Below are 12,914 nucleotides of genomic sequence, written 5' to 3'. Positions count from 1 at the left end.
CCTGTTAGAATGGCTATTATCAACAAGACAAGTAATAACAAGTGTTGGAGAGGCTGTGGAGAAAAAGGAACCCTCAGACACTGCTGGTGGGAATGTCAACTGGTATATTCACTATGGAAAACAATATGGAGGATCCTCAAAAAATTAAGAATAGAATTACCATACGATACAACAATCCCTCTTCTGGATATCTACCCAGAAAACTTGAAAACACTTATCTGTAAAGACATATGTACCCCTACGTGCATTGCAGCGTTATTCATGGTGGCCAAGACATGGAAACAACCAAAGTGTCCTTTGATGATTTGATAAGGAAGATGTGGTATGTATATACAATGGACTATTACTCAGCCATAAGAAAAGATGACATATATAGATGGATCTTATGATTATCATGCTAAGTGAAAGAAGTCAGATAGAAAAAGTCGAGAACCATATGATTTCACTCATGCATGGGATATAAAACTGAAAGCAACAAATGAACAAGACAAACAAATAAGCAAAAACTCGTGGACACAGACAACAGTATAATGGTTACCAGAGGATAAGGGGGGTATAAGGGTGGTAGAAGAGGATAAAGGGGGCTCAAATATATGGTGATGGAAGGAGAACTGACTCTGGGTCGTGAACACACAATGCAATATATCGATGATGTAGTATAGAATTGTACACTTGAAACCTATATAATTTTATTAATCAATGTCACTCCAATAAATGCAATCAAAAAATTAAATGAAATATATGTATACTAGCTAATAAAATCCTGGGCATCTAGTAGGCCTTCAATAAATGGGAGTTATTAATATGTACAGAAAAAATAAGTTGTCAATACTTTTTCCAAAGAGAAGCATTTAATTTACAATAATAGTTTAATAGAAGTTCCTGAAATACCTTCTTCATGATACAAGAAGGATGAAATTATATTTAATCTTCAGCCCAATTTTAGTCATGAGCACAATTTGTGATATTTGTTGAGGAATGGGAGGGAAAAGAACATCTATTAATAGATTATTTAGTACTCACATCAGTTTTATGGTGTAGAAATTATCCAACTCCACTCTATTGGTGAGTAAGCTTAAGCGAGTTGCCCAAAGTTATACAAAGTATATTAAATGGCAGAGTTAGGATTCAAACTCAGGTCCTCTGACTCCAAAGCTGGTGCTCTCTCCATCTATGACTCCATATCTCCTTCTTTAAAAACTGACAATTCAGGGGTGACCGGTCAGCTCAGTTGGTGGGAGTATGGTGCTGCTAACACCAGGGTTGCTGGTTTGATCCCCGCATGGCCACTGTGAGCTGCGCCCTCCTTAAAAGAGTCAACTATGCCCTTGTAGCATGAAAGCAATATGTAACCAATGACCATGGCTGTTTCCCAATTAAAAAATAAAAATTTGATAATTCATTCTTACACGTATGAGGTAGCTCCCTGTTAACTAAGACTATCCTATTCCTCCTTCATTTCAGATAAATGACTCCCCTCCTAGATTGCAACAGTGATCCTAATACAATCTCATCCCAATGATGTTTTATGGTCCCTTTGTCAGAATTTTTCTCATATTCTGCTAAGATAAGGAAGGATGACATAATTGAACGCACAGCTATATCGTGTCCAAAGCCTCTTCACAGGAAATTGTGGTGCTGAGTACAGCTCAGGGGAGGTGATGTGAGGTAGTAGGAGGAACACTGGCCTGGGTCTTAGTTGGGAGTGCCCATCCTCTCTATGCTATAACTATTTATGACCTTGACATCACCTTGACAAGTTATTCTATATTTCTGGGGCTTAGTTTTCCTAGTTTGGCCCTACCTACCTCACGGATTCTGTGAAGCAGATTATGTCCTTCACTGCCTCTCCATGTTGGTTGCAGTGGTCCCAAAGTGGGGTATCCACACTCCAGGAATGTGCAAGGTGATTCATTGGAGTGAAGAAGGACAATATCAGGACTTCCATTTATAGTAATTTTTAATCTTGCCCTTTAAAAAATTTCTATCTTTTCCATATGTTTTGTAATATATTAACAAAGCATTATATTTAGGAAAATTATAAACAATCAAATGTTGGAAGTTGTACACAAATGTTTAATTAATAGGGGTACGTGATAAAAAATGTTGGAGGCCCGGTGGCCTTCAGGATAAAGCTCAAATTCTTACGTACACAATTTAAGTCCCCTGTGAATGCTCTAGCCCTATTTCTTTCCCCGCCTCCCTTCTACCTAATTAACCAAACACACAAGTATGTTTCACAGCTTTGTTGTCTTTGCTTACTCATATACTATTCCTTCTGCCTCAAATTCTTGAAACCTCTTTCAGCCCCCCACCTTCCACTTAGGGACCCCTTACTCATCAGTCAAGGCTCAGCAAAGGAGTTACCTCCTGGATGAATCCTTTCCTGAACCTCCCAGGTATACCAGATGACTCTCACCTGAGACTTTTATTGGGTTCTGGGAATTGCAACTTGTCTGGGTTATGTTTGACTTCATTTACTAGTTTGTATGTCTCTGAATGGCAAATGCCTTATCTTCATCTTTTTTGTTCTGGCACCTAGCATGTCTCCTGATATGTGTTTCATAAATATTGATTAATTATGCAAATAGCAAATGAGTTGTGAGAGTAGTACTATAGGGTTAAAATCTCCAGGCAAATGCAAATAGTCCATATTATTAACATTTGTTAAATTCTGTTGGATTTCAGTGGAATATCTTTCTTAAAAATCTTGACTAAGCAATATGAGCAAAATAATTCTAATCAACTGTTGTAAGCACTGGTTCTCAGCCCTGGCACTGGTTCTCAGCCCTGGCTTCACATTTCACCTGGGAACTATCAAAAATACCAAAGTCCAGACCCTACTCACAGAAATTTCAATTCAATTAGTAGGGGATGAAATCCAGGCATCTGTGCATTTTAAAAGCTCCCAGATGCTTTTCATGTGCAGCCAGGGCTGAGAATCACTGCTCTAAGTATCACAGACAGACAAAGGTGCTTGCATAAACATGAGATAGAGTGAGTGCTTTTCCTAAAAATGCAACTGCAACTGAGTCTTTAGTACCCTGTCTTTGTAAAGGTAGAATCCATCTTTGCGGGAAAACACACAAACTGCAGTTATTTATTGAGACCAAACTACTGAGTCACTTGGATGAAAATGTGAGAGTTTAAGACTCCCCGGCATGGGTTCACTAAGAATAGATCATGTCACAGAAACGGGAACAATTTCTTGAAAGGAATGGCTAAAGATATTGACAAAGGCAGAGAGACCCTTTTGCAAGGTCATTCATGGGGCATAAGAAAATGTGCTTGCCGATTGCAATGAAATGAAAATGGCATTGGTGAGGAGGCGGTGGGGGTTCATGGTATTGTGTTGACTTTTAACAGGACAACTTATAGGAAAGCGTTCTGAGAACTATAAAGGATGACACATTGGTAAGGAATTATTATTTTTATTAATATTATATTTAGGGTGGGTTGGCTGTATCTAAAATACTCTCTGGGAAAGAGTGTATCTCAATTAGATTACATAGAAAACAAAAAGACAAAAAAAAAGTTTGTTAAATGTGATCCTGATTTTGCAACTAACACCTTTTTTTGGTTTTTTTCCATCCTCTTTTTTTTTTTTTTTCACCTTGGGATTGTAAGAAAACTGAGTGAGGTGTCAAATTAGCTTCAAACTGCATCTCTGGGTGAAAACTTTAGGTGAGCATCAGCTAATACTAGCCCAGAGCATATGCCATTTAGTTTCTGTAAGGATGTTTTGAGAAAACTTACTGGGGTTGGTGTATATGTTGTCAATATGGAACTTTTTATTTTTTTTACATTTGTTATTTTTTTTTAAAGTTTATTGGGGTGACAATTGTTAGCAAAGTTACATAGATTTAAGGTGTACAATTTTCTATTACATCATCTATATGTAATGACAGATGGACACTAGAATGGACACTCTGACCTCTAAAAGTAATACTGCCCTTAAGGCATGGAACAAGGTAAACTAACGTATTTAACTGGTTCTTGACTTGAATGCTACTGACTTATTCACGTACTGTACACTGATATCCCTAAATAGCCATTTGTACTCTGAATTTGATCTTGGAAAGAACAGCGATAGATGCATTTGAGCAGAGGCTCTACTGGGGGAATAGTATGGGAGAGGGAGTTTTGACTGTATTTGTGGTGGCCCCAGCCAGTGCTAAGCTGCAGCATATCCCTTTGCCTCATCCAACAGTTGAGTCCAGGCCCCCCACCCTGGGCAGGCCTGCAGTTACACCTGACCCTTCTCTTCTGCCAGCTGGGTCCTGTGGGGTCCACGGCTATTAGCTACTGTCTGCCATCCAGACAGGAGTCCTTAGCCTAGCTTGATGGCCCCTATATTTCTGTCTTTGCTCCCTTTGTGTAGGGGTGGAACAGAGGGTGGTAGTGGATGTGGGCAGGCAGTACAGAGAGTGCAGCCTACTGATGCACTGGCCTCTACTGTGGCGAGGGTGAGAAGGAGGAGAGTGAAAGAAAGAGAAACTCCTATCCTCCACCTCTAATCTAGAAGTCTAGGGTGATCCGATCCTGAGATCTTTCGGGGCTCAGCTGAAAACGTCGCTTCATCAGGGAACTCCTTTGTCATCAAGGCCATGCTCTCTTAGGTGCTTTTGTAGCATCCTCTGCATATACTTACTAGCACTTATTACTATTATAATAAGTAATTTGTGCAAATACTCGTGTATTATCTGTCCCTCTCAGTTGATTACAAACTTCAGGAGGGCAGAGACTGATGTCTGTCCTGTTTATTTTTGTAGCCTTATGCATGAGGCCTGAAATATAGCTGGCACTCAATAAATACTTGTTGAATGAATGAATGAGTGAATGAAAAACACAAGAATGTATGCATAAAAATGATCTTTGGAAATAATCTCTAGGAAGAAAAAAAAAATCATGGATACCCATTTGGTTGAATACATCATTAAAAAACATTTAACAAATGTTTAATAACATTTAAAAGGGTTTAGAATGTAAGGGTAAGTAAAAAAAGTAGGATACAAAACTTAATATATGGCATGACTTCTTTTTTCTTTTTTGGCATAAAGAAAATATAGTAGATCCTTACTATTCACAGTAGTTCTGTTCTAAAGTCACAGGAACACAGAAATACCCAATACTGACTCATTGCTCCTAGGGGAAATACAGCCTTTGGTCCCATTTTTGTCAATTGATAAATATATAACCTTATTTTATAGGCATTTCTGTTTAAAGACATCTGATTTAATATATATTGTTGATTCATTAACACCGAATGCACAGCCAACAGCACCATAACTCATGTCTGAACGAGCTTTTCTAACAGACGCATTTTCTCTGTCAGCACATCACAGCCTTGTGCTTAGGAACACTGGACAGCACTTCAGCACTCTAATTAGAGGTCATTTTAAAATGTGACATCACCAAGAAAACCACAAAAATGTGGCACTAAGTAGACTGCAAAAAAGACAGTTGTTTACAGCATGAGAGCTGAAACAAGAAGGCAGAGTATCGCCTGTCTCACCTTAGCTGGGAAGGTGTGTGACGGTGACTCAAAGTTTTTGCTGTATTGTGCTTGTGGATATCCATTGGTGACCAGGAGAGTGATGTGAGCATTGATTCTGGGGTTACAATTAAGTTTTAGTGAGTTAGTGAATTCGCAAATAAGGAGTTTGTGAAAATTGGAGATTGACCACTTGTACTTAAAAAAAAAAGACAAAACTGAGGGCCAAGATACCCTCAGGGTAATATTATGGTGATAAACACTGTTTTCTTTATGGTTTTTCACAATTTTCCAAATTTCAAATATTACCTTGTATCATTTTATAGCTAGAAAAACATTATTTTTCTTATATTAGGAATTAGCAAAATGAGATGGGCAGGAGGTATAGAGAGAAAAGGTAGCAAAAGGTTATTTTGTAAGCTGTTGCATAACATGTTTAAAAACAAAAAGCCCAAACTATACCTGCATGGTAATTTAAAAACATTGAGAGAGATCTAAGATGGCAGAGTAGATAAACACCGTGCCTGCTTCATTCCATGAACTCATTAAAATTACAACTGAATTATAGAACCTGGAGAACCATCTGAAGTCTAGCTGAACAGAAGTTTATAACTAAGCATATAAAAATAAGCCAAGTCAAGACTGGTAGGCAAGGTGGAGACATAAAATCAGCTGGCCCTAAACCTCCCTGTGGTGGTTGAGAATCAGGAGGGATACCTCTGCCATGGAGGTTCCCTTCAGGAAGAACGAGGGACCCCAGGCCCTCACCAGACTACCTAGCCCAGAGGACGGGTGCTGTCAAGAGGAGCCCCATTCTGGCTGTGAAAAACAGCGGGTGTTCTGATCATCCAAGGGGGATAGAAGGCTATGGGCTCTGAAAGAGCCTGTGCACTGATTCCCTCACCTGCAGGCACTCACCCTGGGTTCCAGCAGAGGGCCGGTGACCTGGGGAGCATCGGAGGCTTATGGTGTGTGGCTCTGGGGAGAAGACTGGAAGACAGTCACCATTTTTCCTGTGTGGGGTCCTTCTCCCATGCAGCCTGCAGGTGGGTGCCATTTTTCCTGTGTTGAGCCCTCCTTCTATGCTTATGGCCAAATCTGAATCTGATTGGTCTAGTGAACTCTACTGCTCCGCCCAGCTGACTCCCTGGGACCCGGACCCACCTAACTCCCCCAGTGCCGGAGGAACTTTCTCAGTGAGCAGCCAGCCCTGCCCACATTGCACTCTTTCTTAGAAAACTACTAGAGTCTGTGGGCCCCAGGCACACAACAACTGGCCTTGGTGTGCTCTGAGACTTTTGCTGAGAAGCTCCAGGCTCAGCACTGGCACCAAAGCAGAATCTATATTAACATGGTGACTACAACTCTTCCCACTCTAGTGACTCCCTGAGGCCCTGCCTCATCCAACTTGTGTACCACACAAGGCTTTATCAGTGGTGGACTCTTAAGGGAGCTGGCAGGTGGCAGCGAGTCTTGGGGTGTCCTGGCTTTTTTGTGGAGCTACCCCAGGCCTGGTACTGGTGTCAGATGTCTTTGGTTCACATCATGGCCTCTCCCACATGCCTTCAGGTTTATCACAGGCAGTAAACAACTGCGGATCACTTTGTAGCTTCTCCCAGGTAGTCCCGGGCCAGTCACAGGCAGCAGGTGACCTGGGCCTGCACCAGAGCTCCTCCCAAGAGGCTCCAGAACCAACATACTTGGAGGCTGGCTTCAGACCACAGCAGAGCACTGCCCAATTGGTGTCACAAGCGGCAAACACAAAAGGCAGTCTTAACAGGGACCCAGAGCCTGCTGGGGTGAATCCCACTCAGTGGGGTAAGCCCCATGCACAGCAGCCCGTAAGCTGTGGATGTGGCCAAACCCCACAGCCAATCAGCCTGAGGGTCAATCCCACTCACTGACATGCCAGTAACAATCAGGTCTCAAGCATAACAGGAGGGCACACACAACCCATACAAGGGACATTCCTGGAGCACCCGAAACAGTGGCCAGGGAGACTATGCCAGGGCCCCACAGGACACCTACTACATAAGGCCACCCACCAAGACTGGGAGATGTAGCAGATCTACCTAATACATAGAAATAAACACAGAGAGGCAGTCAAAATGAGGAAACAAAAAAATACTTCACAAAGGAAAGAGCAGGAGAAAACTCCAGAAAAAGAATTAAATGAAATGGAGGCAAGCAGCCTACCAGACACATAGTTCAAAAAAATGGTGATAAGGATGCTGAAGGAACTTAGTGAGAACTTCAACAAAGAGATAGCAAGTGTAAAAAAGGACATAGAAACCATAAAAAGAACCAGTCAGAAGTGAAGAATACAGTAACTGAAATGAAGTATGCATTAGAAGGAATCACCAGCAGACAAGATGAAGCAGAGGAACGAATCAGGTATTTGGAAGACAAGGTAGCAGAAAACACCGAATCAGAACAGCAAAAAATAAAAATAAAAAATGAGGATAATTGAAGAAACCTCTGGGACAACATCAAGTGTAACAATATTTGCATCCTAGGAGTACCAGGAGAAGACAGAAAGCAAGGGATTGAGAACCTATTTGAAGAAATAATGACTGAAACCTTTCCTAACCTGGTGAAGGAAATAGACATACGAATACAACTCCTGGAAGCACAGAGAGTCCCAAACAAGATGAACCCAAACAGGCCCACACCAAGAACACATTTTAATTAAAATGGCAAAGGTTAAAGACAAAGAGAGAATCCTAAAAGCAGCAAGAGAAAGGCAACTGGTAACTTATAAGGGCGCTCCCAAAAGATTGTCAGCTGATTTCTCAACATTAATTTTGCAGGCCAGAATGTGATGAAAAGCAAGGACCTACAACCAAGGGTACCCTACCCAGCAAGGCTATCAATTCAAATCGAAGGACAGATAAAGAGCTTGCCAGACAAGAAAAAGCTAAAGGAGTTCATCACCACCAGATCAGTATTATAAGCAATGTTAAAGGGACTTCTTTAAGACAAAAAAAAAAAAAAAAAAAAAGGGAAGATCAAAATTGTGAATAATAAAATGGCAATAGCTACATATCTATCAACAATTACTTTCAATGTAAATGAATTAAATGCTCCAATCAAAAGACATAGGAAGGCTGAATGGATAAGAAAATAAAACCTTTACATATGCTGCCCACAAGTGACTCACTTCAGATTGAAAGATACACACAGATGGGAAGTAAAAGGACGAAGAAAGGTATTTCTTGAAAATTGAAATGAACAAAATAAAAAAAAAGTTGGGGTACCAATAATTATAAAATAGACTTTAAAACAAAGGCTATAACAAGAGAAAAAGAAGGACCCAGTAATCCCACTTCTGGGCATCTATCTGAAGAAACCCAAAATGCTACTTTAAGGGGAAGTGTGTATCCATATGTTCACTGCAGCATTGTTTACAATGGCCAAGATGTGGAGGCAGCCTGCATGTCTGTCTATGGAAGAATGGATAAAGAGTAGGTGGTAAATGTATGCAGTGAAATATTGTTTGGCCATGGAAGCGACTGGGTTCTTGCCATCTGGGTCAGCATGGATGGACCTGGAGGGTGTTGTGCTGAGTGGAGGCTCATACAGAGAAAGACAGGTGCCATGTGATTTCGCTTCTATGTGGAATCTAAAGAACAAAGTAAACAAATGAAACAGAAACAAACTCACAGATACAGAAAACATTTTGATGGTTGTCAGATGGGAGGAGAGTGGGGGAGGGGTGAGGGTGAAAAAGGTGAAGGGATTAAGAAGTACAAATTGATTGTTACAACGTAGTTATGGGGATGTGGGTATAGCATAAGGAGTATAGTCAATAATATTGTAATAACTGTGTATGGTGTCCGATGGGTCCTAGATTTGTTGGGGTGATAGAAGGGAGGGGGTTGGGGGGCAGGGTGAAAAAGGTGAAGGGATTAAGAAGTACAAATTGGTAGTTACAGAGTAGTCATGGGGACGCAAAGTAAATCATAAGGAATATAATCAACGATACGGCAATAGCTAGATAGAGTGCCAGGTTGGTACTAGACTAGTCAGAGGAATCACTTCTTAAATTATATAAATGTCTAACCACTATGCTGTACACCTGAAATTAATATAATATTGAATGTCAACTGTAATTGAAAAAATTAAAAAAGGGGGGGAAGGTAAAGGGGACTAAGAGGTCCCCTGTTACAGATATAAAATAAGTAAGTCATGGGAATGTAATATACAGCATAGGGAATATGTGATAGCACAGTACGGTATCAGATGGTTGCTGGACTTATCATGCCGATCACTTCTTTAGGTATATAAATGTGGAATAACTATAATAGTGTATGTTAGTTATATTTTTAATACAAATATTTTAAAACACCATATTGAACCATAATTTTGAAAGTTGCTTTGAATTCCTCCTTACAAGACGTTTTTGAATGGCCAATGTACCATTCTACAGCCGGGAGCGGGGAGACTCCCTGAGCACAGGCTTCAAACTGACCGGGAGAAAGAGACAGAAAAAGAACAAGACCCAGCTCTGCAAACGTCACTCAGCCATCTGATGAAGGCAGTGCAAGGACAGCTTTCTCTAGAAATTCTTGCCCTTAGCTATTCATCCCCTCACTCTCTGCCAAGTCTGAGTTAGGTGCCCCTCAGCAAAGTGCCCTTCTCCTATTACAGCACTTCCCACACTGTGCTGTAATGACCTTCGTAATGACCTTTGCATGTGTCTGCACTCCCAACCTTAAGCTCTGAGAAGGCAAGGGCTGAGAGTAGCTTGTTCGCCACTGCATTCCACCACCTGGCACAGTGCTTTGGACACAGTGAGGGTCAAATAAGTATTTGTTCAATACAGATGGAGTGATCATGCATCAAGCACCCCAGCAGAGAGCCACTCCTGTCAGTTCTCATCTTTCAATAGGAAACACCAAAACCTCATCCAAAAATGTTGAAGAGTTCAAATGAGAAAATCTCAGTCTTAAAAAAAGGACAAGATTTCTTAGTTTCAGGCAAATAGAGACCGTAGAAATAAGAATCTGCCTGCCTCCGTCTGATAAGCAAATGAAATTCTTGTTTCCTTTTACCTTCTTACAATTGTACATTCTGTTCATCCGTCTTCTGGCTTGGGATTACTGGGGCGTACACTGCTATTTCTTGCAGTGTCCATAAGCGCAGAGAGCAGAACTCCATTCCTGAAATGTGCTCCGGTTTGATAAGGCGGATTGGACTGGATCTGGTTCAGCCTTTAATCTGTTTCCGTAGGCATCTGAGAATGTTCCAGAGCCAGGGCTATTTCAGGAGCTTTCTATTTGCAATATGTGATTTTACAAAATGATAGCCGTATTAGTTTTCTATGGCTGCTGTAACAAGTGACTACAAAGTTAAGGGCTTAAAACAACGCAAATTTATTATCTTATAACTATAAGTGTATATCAGAAGTCTGACATGGATCTCACTGGGAAAATACAAGGTGCCAGCAAGGCACATTCTTTCCTAGAGGCTCCAGGGGAATCAATTTCCTTGCGTTTTCCATCTTCAGAGGTTGCCTGATTTCCTGGGCTCATGCCCATCTTTTCTTCTTGAAAGCCACCAACATCAGGCTGAGTTCTCCTGCTGCCATCTATCTGTTCCCTCTTCTGATACTCTCTGCCACTTTTAAGGGCCCTTGTGATTACATTAGGCCCACCAGGATAATTCAGAATACTCTCCTTATTTTAAAGTCAACTGTTTAGCAACCTTAATTTCATCTGCAACTTTGATTTACCTTTGCCATATTACTTAACACGTTCACAGGTTCTGGGGGTTAAAACATAGACACCTTTGAGGCCATTATTCTACCTGCTATAACGATATATACATACAACTGTATATACATACAATCTAGAAAATATAGTAGTCATTTTAAAAACAGTGTTCCTATCCCAATTCTGCTCCCCCTGAATACCACCCCTCTGAAAAAGAAAAAGAAAAACTATCCAAAGCATCAAACCACAGAATGAAATAATTTTAGAGTTAAAAAAGTCAAGATCTGTTTATTATGTGGATTTAAGAGATTAAGATCTCCATAGCATCACTTGTGTGGGAGTTTATGTGGAAGAATCTCACTGGAAATTACTTCATGGAAATAAGTAATTTCCATGAAGTTCCACTCACAGTATGAACAGATCTGATCCTGTTATAATCTGCCTACTGTTTGCCTGGAATTGTGCATACATATTGTGTCTAAAACTTTCTTCTGAATCATTCCTTTCTCAGGAATTCTCTTTATCTTTCTAATTTGATTAGACAAGGCTTTCCCATCCCCCACTGCTTTTTTTCAACAGGCACTGAGATAGAGTCTAGCCAGTCCCAGGAAGAATGATCATTGACCGGAAGTCAGTGGAAATGATAAGCTTTCTTGTGTGGTTTATGCAGAAGGCAAAACACTGCAGATTCCACATCCCATATGTTCCCATCCTACCCCACATCAATCACACATTGAACAAATAAAAAGTAACAACCGGCAGCATTCCCTATTCCGGCCACCTTTTCCTCATCTACTAACTGTAAGAGTAGGAAACATTTGTTATATTTGGTCTTGATTGGAACCAGAATCAGTTGGCAAATTTGTTTCACATTCATTCCTAAATCTATTTCCTGTGTGAATATGGATCAGCAGGGGTGGTGTGACACTATCACACTCGACAGGGCTTCTGTCCACATCCATACTTCCAAAGCACCTGAGCAAGGCCAATGCAAAGCTCATGTGCTTCTGAGTTCAGAGCATCAGCACCAGCAAAATTGATCAAGATTTTTTCAGAATGTTCAGTTTTCCAGCTTCTCAAACAAATCCTTCTCCCTGCCCCTTCTGTCTGCCTGTTGGTCTTATTTGGCTAAGTCTGAGGAATGGACACCAGGTTTGCCTGCTCTGCATCCACCCCACTTGACCCCCATTGTGAGGTGACCATGTGGTCGCATGGGTCTTGACTAATCTTTGTATCGCTCTTGCTTTTCCCATCTCTCTTCCCAGTGAGGCAAAACATTGCTTATCATTTTCCTGGCAACAAAGACCGGCTCACTTTGGGCCAATTAGAAGCTAGCAGAAGTTTGCTGGGGCTTCTAGTTAGAGCGTCCTCATTCATTCTTAAGAGTGTCAAAGAATCACCCTTCCCTACCCAAAATTGGTCCTGGAAGCTTTGCAGCCATTTTGTTATCAGTCTGATGAGTAACTGACCTAGAAGAATGACAGGGAAGTACAGCTTCCTCCCGAGCTCCCCGCCCCACCCCCACACTCTGAGCTTCCTGTTATGTGGGGCAATATTTTCATTTTACTTAAGCCAGTCTGAAATGGATTGTCTGTTACAGTTACGCATTCATTCCACACATAATTACAAATGTACTAAACACTGTTCTAGGCATTCAGGTTATGCCAGAGGACAAAACAAAGGTCCCTGCCCTCTACTATGAGCAG

At 41.0% G+C, this 12,914-nt stretch overlaps 1 protein-coding gene across 9 annotated transcripts in view; it reads right to left on the bottom strand.

Annotated features, from left to right (window-relative positions):
- Positions 1-12,914, bottom strand: part of ANKS1B (ankyrin repeat and sterile alpha motif domain containing 1B) — a 914,119-nt gene that overhangs the window by 195,252 nt on the left and 705,953 nt on the right. The window lies entirely within an intron of this gene.

The sequence above is a fragment of the Rhinolophus ferrumequinum genome, chromosome 10 (genome assembly GCF_004115265.2).
Source record: "Rhinolophus ferrumequinum isolate MPI-CBG mRhiFer1 chromosome 10, mRhiFer1_v1.p, whole genome shotgun sequence".
Taxonomy (NCBI): Eukaryota; Metazoa; Chordata; class Mammalia; order Chiroptera; family Rhinolophidae; genus Rhinolophus; species Rhinolophus ferrumequinum.
Note: the sequence above shows the minus strand (reverse complement) of the source record. Positions and strands in the feature narration are given on the sequence as shown.